Source organism: Hippopotamus amphibius, chromosome 4 (assembly GCF_030028045.1).
Source record: "Hippopotamus amphibius kiboko isolate mHipAmp2 chromosome 4, mHipAmp2.hap2, whole genome shotgun sequence".
Lineage (NCBI taxonomy): Eukaryota > Metazoa > Chordata > Mammalia > Artiodactyla > Hippopotamidae > Hippopotamus > Hippopotamus amphibius.
In genome coordinates, this window is record NC_080189.1 from 111,931,643 (window position 1) to 111,939,676 (window position 8,034).

Sequence of the window (8,034 nt, forward strand, 5' to 3'; positions counted from 1 at the left end):
CATGAATTTCTCCCCAAACGGCAAGGAAGACACCTCAGCTGACTTTCATGAAAGACTTGGCTTCTTGCTCACCTGGGCTGTGAAGAGTCGTCTTATCTGACCATGAACTCACAGTACCTGGCTCGTTTTGGAAACTCACCCATATCTTGGCAACATAGTGCTAGATGCTTATTTTAGCATCTACGTGGTGTGAACAACTCAGAGGGCTGGAGATGGGAAAGAGGGTAAGACAGTCAAGGGCAACTAAGGGTCTGCTCTTTGTACTTTCAACTAAAGAGTGTAGCTGACGCCAGCAACACACTTTGAGGGGGAGCCACTGGGCTCACCCCACTCTCCTCACTCACCTGCTATGCTCGAACCAGACTGGGTTCCTTTCCCTCGCTAGGATGTCATGCTTACGAGCCATCCTAAAATGCTGTTCCCACCTTCCAGAACATCCTCATCCAGGTCTCAGCTGAGCCGTCCCTTTCTCTGGGACATTTTCTCAGACATCCTAGATCTAGTGCTCCCATGGCCCCACGTATGTCCCTGGTACAGCGCTTACACATCCAGTCTGCACTACGGGCCAGTCCTACTGCAGGAGCTGGGACTACGGCTACAGACAAACGCCAGCCCTCAGGGAGTTTATACTCTGGGGGAGGAAACAAAGTCAACAAACAAATCTATAACGTAGTCCTGCATCATGATACTATAAACTGGCACATAACAATATAAATATTGGGTTAGCCAAAAAATGTGTTCAGGTTTTTCCATAAGATGCTATAAAAAAAAACACAAAAAGCCAAACGAAGCTTTTGGCCAACCCAACGGATGATGAAATCATCACACTTACAATTTCCTCTTCACCTGGCTGCATCCCCTACCCGACCCCCACAACCACCATCGCAGGTTATATAGCACCATGTGTGGCTCTGAGCCTCCCAACACAGCATGATGGATGAAAGCACAGCCATCAACTTTTTGGTTCTCTCCATTGTCCTGGGAATCTGTCTTGTTTTGATCACATACAAGAGCTAACTCAACCATTAATCTTCTGCAAAGGGTCTGTTCTGCACATTTAGCGTTATTAATACTAATGCCACGCTTATTTGATTCTAGACAACTATTTATGGCTAAAGCGCAAAGTCTTTCACAGAAGTAGGGGCAGCCCTCCCCAGAGAGACCTGGTGTTTATCTGTCGGGCGCTCTCCTGCCCATGGGTTCCCTAGTCCTCCAGGGGATGCTGGAGTAGTAAGTTCTCCAATTACTCTTCTCTAGAAAAGGGGGAGTAAGCACAAGGTGAGAGAGGAAGAAACAGCGAACTCGGGAGCAGCACCAGCCCACAAGACCCTGACATCGGGCACCAACTGATCTGGTAAGAAGTTAATTGGTTACCATCTCACACTCATTAGGACGGCAACTATCAGAAAACAGAAAGTAACGAGTGTTGGCGAGGACGGGAGACGCTGACACACTCGTGCGCTGTCGGTGGGGGTGTGATACGGAGTAGCCGCCGTGGAAAACAGTGTGGCGACTCCTTAAAACACGGAACACGGAATTATCATTTAACCCCGCAATTCCACTCTGGGGACACAGCCAAAAGAATTTAAAGCAGAGATGTGAGGACATAGTTTTACACCCATATTCACAGCAGCACTATTCGCAAGCCAAAACGTGGAAGCAACTCAAGCATCCACGACCAGATGAACGGATAAACAAAATGCGGTAGATTCACACAATGGAATAGCATTCAGCCTTAAAAAAGGCAGGAAATTCTGACACAGGCTGCAACACAGATGAACCTGAAGGACATTAAGCTAAGTGACATAAGCAATTCACAAAAAGACAAATGCTGTATGATTCCATTTATACGAGGTACCTAGAGTAGTCACATTCAGAGACAGAAAGTAGAAGGGAGGTTTCCAGGGGCTGGAGGAAGGGTGGGGGGGGGGGGGAATGGGGAGTTATTGTTTACTGGGTACGTAGTTTCAGTTTTGCAAGATGAAAAGAGCTCTGTAGATGGATGGTGGTAATAGTTGCACGACCACGTGAATGTGCTTAAAAATGATTAAGATGAGAAATTTTGTTACATGTATTTTTTCACAATTTAAAATTTAATTGGTAGGTTGTCCAGCTCTGTGGTTTATGGCAATGCTTGGCAAATCACACACATCTGATTCTAACAGTTACCACCTGTCAGGGCTGGGCAAGTGACTCAACCTCTCTGAGCCTCTGTTTCCCCATCCGCAAAATTCGGATGATGAAAACGATGATATAAAACTTAGAAAAGCTTCGCAAAGATTAAATGAGACAGTAATGTTTGTCAAACACAAATAAAATAGAGTATACTATCTGGCCCATAAATTATAATATGTCAACAAAACCATACCTATTGCTTTTGTTGGCTCTGAATACCATCAACAGTATTAGAGTAATTCAAAAGTTAACATCGTAGTTTTAAAAAATTACATAAATGAACTTATTTACGAAACAGACAAATTTAGAAAACAAACTTAGTTACCAAAGGGGAAATATGGGGTGGGGGAGGGATAAATTAGGAGCTTGGGATTAACATACACACACTAACATATAAAAAATAATCAACAGGTCCTACTGTATAGCACAGGGAACTCTACTCAATTTCTGTATAACCTATATGGGAAAAGAACCTGAAAAAGAATGGATATATGTGTATGTATAACTGAATCACTTAGCTGTACACCTGAAACTGACACTACACTGTAAATCAACTCTACTCGAATAAGATATAAAAAACAAAAACAAAAACAAGCAAAAGTTAAGACCTACCTGTAGAAGTATGTACAGCCAGAGTGAGTGGCTTTGAATATCTACTAATTTAATCCCAGAGCCGAAATCTATGATTCGAGACTTAGGGTGTGCTATTCCTAATTTCAGAAATCTCTGGTTCTTATTTTGCTCCAAGGATATCTTTAGATCACAGAGTAACATGAATTTGTATATAAATGCTTGACAGGCTAAAATAATGAAAGATGTTTCCATTATGGCAAGGAAACACCTTTTAATTTATCTTTTGGCCTTACCATCATGTTTTTCTGTAAGTTTCTCCTGATTTCTGCCTTAATAGCTAGAATAGGTGTTAAAAAGCAAAGATGGAAGCATTGCTGCTTCAAAACAAGACAAAGTTTTAAAATAGACAAACAGAATGAGTTTAATATTATGTATGTCACCACAAGACTAATTCCCCTACTTTTTAATTATAATCTGATTTGGGGCAACAAAATTACATAAATATGAAACCACATGATACATCAGTACTCTCTGGGACTTATAACCATTTTTTGTTTTTATGAAATGATTTGTGAAAATTACTTGGAAAATAGATAAGAGATTGAACCCTATAAAATGGAAGCCACCTGAAATTAAAAATACCCTTATTAACAGTCACATTTGATGACTGTATCAGCAATATTTTCAGAGGCAAACAGCCTAATCAGTAACTATAAAATATGAAATGCACTAAGAACAGGAAGTACTAATTCCCATTCCTATTTTAAAGGAAGGCAAATGTCCTATCATCAAATTCTGTACTACAAGGAGATTTGTGGAGCTTTACACCTGAATGCCAGTTACAGATTTGTACCAGAAGCCTGCACTCTCGAAAGAAAATCCTGAACCCAGTCCAAATGGAATTTTAGATAAAACACCAAATTTACGACACACAAGAATTTCGCCTTCCACAGAAGAGAGAGAATATATGACAATCGCATATTGAGGGAACTTTATAGAAATGGCCAAAGACAAATGGGCTATTCGAGGGAGCCTCCAGGACCTGCTAGGAACAAGAGAAATCTCGTCTCGGTGTTGAAAGGGATCTTTGAGATCTGAAGAAGGACCACAGGGTGACTAACTGAATAACATCCCTGCATACCCAAAAGACAACTGACACATCGGCAAAAGGAAGTTCCAGTCGTTGACCTATGTGTTGATATCTTCCAAACAGACTCAATAACGGAGTTTCGGTCAGAAGGAGGAGGAGCCGGGAGAAGGAAAGAAGCTTGTCCGAGAGCCACCTGCCATCCTGAGCCACCATCACACAAGACAGTGGCGGAAGTGAACACGACGTGGCGGAGGGTGGTGACAAGAGTCTTCCCTGGAAGTTTACAGTTTAAAAGTTTACGAGAAAAATCACAGGAGGCTGAAACAAAGGCGGTGATGCTGACAGGTTACTCTTGAAATCAGAGATAAAAGTTTATGGGGCGGGGAGAAACCTTAAAACAAACCAACTTAATTTAGACTTAATTGCTAACTTGGAGGAGTTCCACAGCTGAGGCTGTGAAGGTTTTAGAAGCTCTTCCTATGCTGCATCTTCAAATATATGTATATTCAATCAGCACAAGAAAGACTAACCAGAGCAATCCTGGCAGACACCTGCCTCAAACAATGGCACTGATCTCGGAGGAATTTTAAACAGCTGCGTGTAAACTTCAAAAGTAATTTGCAACCAAATTAGTAAATGTCACCCTCCTTCCCACCAGACGCAGCATTTTTTAAAAGAGATTAAGCATCCGCGGTGAGACTGCCATTTTACAAGAGTTAACAAAGATAAGTTAGGGGGAAAATGAAGATGGTGATTCACCCTCTTCATCTGGGGTGTTGGGGTAGGCGCGGGGGGACCCCCTACCTCGTGAATAGGGCTTGTCGATCCCGTATCCCCACCGGGAAAGGGCGGTGGTGGTCACAGCTTCTCGAGAACAATGTAAGGAGAGCAACAGCCAGACTCGTGTTCAGAAAGGGCAGGGCACCTGCAGGACGGCTCGCTATGGCTACCTAGGGATCATCCTAGGGATGGGTGGCTCATTGTCTCCACGGACAGGGGCAGAGCGGCGCCTCCTCCTCCTCCTCCTCTCCTCGTTCTCCCCGTGTCACCACCCGCCTCCTTGTCAGCTTGGTCCATCACTCAATCATCTTTGATTAGCACCACTCTGAGCAGGACAACCCTGAAGGACAAGGCAGCTGAGAGGCGCTCTCCCTGCAGAAACCCCAGCATCTCCCAGGTGAGGCCGCCTCGGGCCTCTCTTCATCGACCCCGTGGGGAGTGCCGAGCCGTTGGCATGAAAGGGCCCTTTCACATTGATAACCGGGGCTCTTAAAAACCCAATAAAATACAGACACTAACTCTACTTTCCTAACCTGTGGCCCTCAAAGCTGAAAAACACTCTCACCCAAGGTACTGGATTGAGCACCAGAAAAAAAAACACTCTCACCCAAGGTTACAGGATTGAGCACCACTTTTTTTTTTTTTTCCTTTGTAACTATCAAAACCCGCCTCGCCCTGCCCCCGGCCGCTGGAAACAAACCAAGTTTGTTTAGAAGCGAATTTTGGCAGCCCCGTCCGCTCCTCTAACAAACGCCAAGAAAACTCACGCTCCTTTCCTTGGCGGACAGTAACACATCCAAGGCATCCAACACCTCTCCTTCCCAATACGTGCCCACAACAGAAAACTTTCCGCCGCCCTCTTTCCTCCCTCCCAAGTAGTTCAGGCGAGAGAAAACCCCAGAAGGAAGAGGAGGCGCCCCTGCCCCGGAGGCCTCCGCCGGGCCACGGTCCGCGCATCCCGGGCACCGCGCGCGCGGGGAACCACGGAAACAGGACCCCGAGTCCACATCTCTCGTCACCCCTTCCGAGTTCGCCGTCACCCTGCTCGCCCCGGCCCGGCCCGGAGCCGGGTGGCCACCCCCGCCCCTCGCTGGGCGCACGGCCCCGGCGCTCCCGGCCGGCCACCCGCGCGGGGACCTACCTGCGGACGGCAGCGGCCCTAGCGCGCGGCTGGGCGGCGGTGGCGCGGGCGGGGCAGGGCGGCCGGCGCGGGGGGTGCGCCCTGCGAGGGGCGCCGGCCAGAGGGCGCTCGTCACCCCGCGGCCCCGCCACCGAGCCGGCTCTCCGGACGCCCGCCCCGCGCGCACCGCTCTCCCCCGGGGCCCGCGCCGCGCCACCGCCGCGCGCTCCTCCCCGCGCTTCCGCTCGCGGAGCCTCCGGCCCCGAGCCCCGGACCCAGCATCCCCGCGCTGGGGATGCTGAGCCCCCGCGCCGCGCGCGGGCAGGGGCGGAACCACGTGGCTCTCCATCTACCCAAACCGAAAAGCGAAACGAGCCTTCCCTCGGGAAGGCGCGAGGTCATTAGCTGTAAACAACTTCAGCTGTTTGGCCGGCTTTTCCACGAGGAAGGACTAGAGCCCCGTTCTTTGAACACGACCCACCTGAGAAGGATTTGGTGCCCGTGCTGTCCGCCGGATAATCTTTCCTAGGTGGTGTCCTGCCTCTGACTTTGTTTCTGCCCAGCCGTTTTATATCTCACTTCCAAAGCCGCACTGCTTTAAACTGGACAGCCCTTGAAGCTGCGGTGCAATGTCTCAGCGATGCATTTGTCATTGGAAGGCTTGGACGCTTGGCTGGTGGACCTGTGAGGACTATTGGGGTGCTTCTTCCTGTGCTCTGTAGAATTAATTTTTCATTCAGGTTAGATAATCTGTATACTGTGCTGCAGGGCCGGCCCCTCTCAATTAGGACACGAAGTGATTAAAATGTACTTGGTTAAGGCTTTTGTTGCTATAATGCACTAGGCCCAGATTAGTTTAAGAAATAAAACACTAGTCCTTTGTTTTGTCTTGTTTTGTTTTTTCTCCCCTTCCCCCCCCTTTTGTTTTGTTTTCTTTTTAAGAGGGAGATTTAAAAGGTATGGGCGGAGCCTAATCTTGGATCCTCCGGGCTTCTTATCATGGAAATATAGACGTCAGCTGAAAAAGACCTCAGCCTGCAGCTACTTCCAAACTTCTAAAGGTGAGAAACTGAGGCGGGGAAGGGTTTGCTGACTTAATTCGCATTGCTGCCTTGTGGCAGGCCTGTACTGGGAAGCCAGATATGCTGACTTTTCTTCCTAATCTGTATGAATTCAGGAAAGCAAACACACACACCTTGTACAGATAAAAAGTATATTCCCTGAGAAGTATGCCCTCTCCCACATATAGCAATATCTCACAGCACCGGACGGACCCTCGGGCCAGGATCATCCAACAAAGGGGACACCACCTCTTGGAAGATCGTAGCCAGGAAGTGTGAGGGTGGACGAACCTCCGCTGTGTGGGCTCACGTGTGGTCACCAGAGCCTGCACACAGTTGGCGTTTGTTGTGTATTTGCCATTGAGATTTGGTGGGAAAACACACCTATGGCTGAGAACAAAGGGTGGAGCTGGAGGAACGACCCCCCACTAAGAGGCCCAGCTTCTCTCTGCAGGTTGCAAAAGAGAAACCTCCTGGCTCAAGAGGCCCTCCTCCGGCCTCTCCCCAGCCAGCCTGAAACAGAGCCTGTCACACAGGAGATGGCAGACTGCCAGAGGCTGCAGAGCCTGGGAGACAGCAAACCCTCTCATGCCCCACTGCTGGGCTTTTCAGTGACTATTTGAGAAGGAAGTTAAGTAGTAAGTACATGTAGGGGCTCAAGGGAAAGTCATATGTCCTTTTAATTTAGTCAATAGTCAGTGGCTTTTAACAAGTTTCAAATAATGATGGCAGTGACCATGCACTGAGTACCACCAGATCCTGAGGACCTATCTACCAGTCACTGTGATGAGCACGTTTCATTTTTTAAATTATTTTTGTGATAAGCAGTATTCATTTAATCCTCATAACAACCTTAAGAGGTAGATATTATCTCCTCCCCCTCCTCCTCGTCCTCATCTCTATTTTAGAGATGAGACTAACACATCTTAGAAGGATGGTGCTGCTTGCCCACAATCCCACAGTTAATAAAGTACCACAACCAGGATTCAAACTCAGGCCAGTCTGAAGCAGCCCCCTTAGGCACTGTTGAATACTGCCTCCATTCTATGACCATACCCTCCTTTTTCTGTTTCTCTCTCTTTTGGACAACTGGTCCCCAGAGACCCGTGCTACTCTACTATATAACCATATGGTCCTACAATTGGAAACCCATTAATCTGAAGACTGGATCTTTTAAAACAATATTCAACAGATGTCTAGAAGGGTGGTGGTGGTGGTGTCTTAAATCTTATCTA

General features: G+C 47.4%; 1 protein-coding gene across 1 annotated transcript in view; it reads right to left on the bottom strand.

Annotated features, from left to right (window-relative positions):
- Positions 1 to 5,798, bottom strand: part of PRKCQ (protein kinase C theta) — a 131,901-nt gene extending 126,103 nt beyond the window's left edge. Inside the window, exon 1 of the mRNA XM_057732048.1 lies at positions 5,760 to 5,798. The gene's annotated coding sequence lies outside the window, so the exon portion shown is untranslated. The remainder of the gene's footprint in view (positions 1 to 5,759) is intronic.
- Between the last annotated feature and the right edge of the window lie 2,236 nt (positions 5,799 to 8,034).